This window comes from Ochotona curzoniae, unplaced genomic scaffold (assembly GCF_017591425.1).
Source record: "Ochotona curzoniae isolate NIBS_2020 unplaced genomic scaffold, NIBS_Ocur_1.0 scaffold_2683, whole genome shotgun sequence".
Classification (NCBI taxonomy): domain Eukaryota; kingdom Metazoa; phylum Chordata; class Mammalia; order Lagomorpha; family Ochotonidae; genus Ochotona; species Ochotona curzoniae.
This window is the reverse complement of record NW_024467100.1, coordinates 2,422,855-2,423,468: the sequence shown is the minus strand read 5'-3', so window position 1 is coordinate 2,423,468 and position 614 is coordinate 2,422,855.

Below are 614 nucleotides of genomic sequence, written 5' to 3'. Positions count from 1 at the left end.
CCCCAGCCTCCTTCTGTTCTGATCAAAGTGTGTTCATAAACGGACACACAGCTCCAAGCAAGCAGAAAGACAGTTGGAAGGGTCAACAGTCTGCTTGTTTGGAGCAGGATGAGCAAGTCGCTGTCAGTGACAGGAAACATAGCTGCAGGGTGAGAAGCAGCTCATGAATGGCTTACCTCAACAAGGCCTGAAACTTTCAGAAGTGTTTCAGTGCATCTTAATTTTTTTTTGGTATGGTGTATGAAATTGTTTATAGCTGTAGATTATTGATAGGATTATTAGAAAGATTCATTTGGATGATATTTGACCAAGTCTCCAGCCCATGATGAGTGTTAAGTTGTTGAATTGAATTCAGTAACTGATGGATGCAGCAGAGAAAAGACTAGAGAGAGACGGACCTGAATTGAGCTCCATGACTTGGAAGTGCCTAGCAGAGTCCGTGGGATATAAGCAGGCTTCCTGTAAATGTTTCCGACCTTCGTTTCCACCGCGAGGACAGACAAGCCACAGTTGCCTTCCTTAGAGGTAACAGTATGTGGGGCCGATGCAGTGGCTCAGTTCACCTGCAAGCACCAGCATCTCTCATGGGCTCTGATTCAGGTCCCACCTGCTCC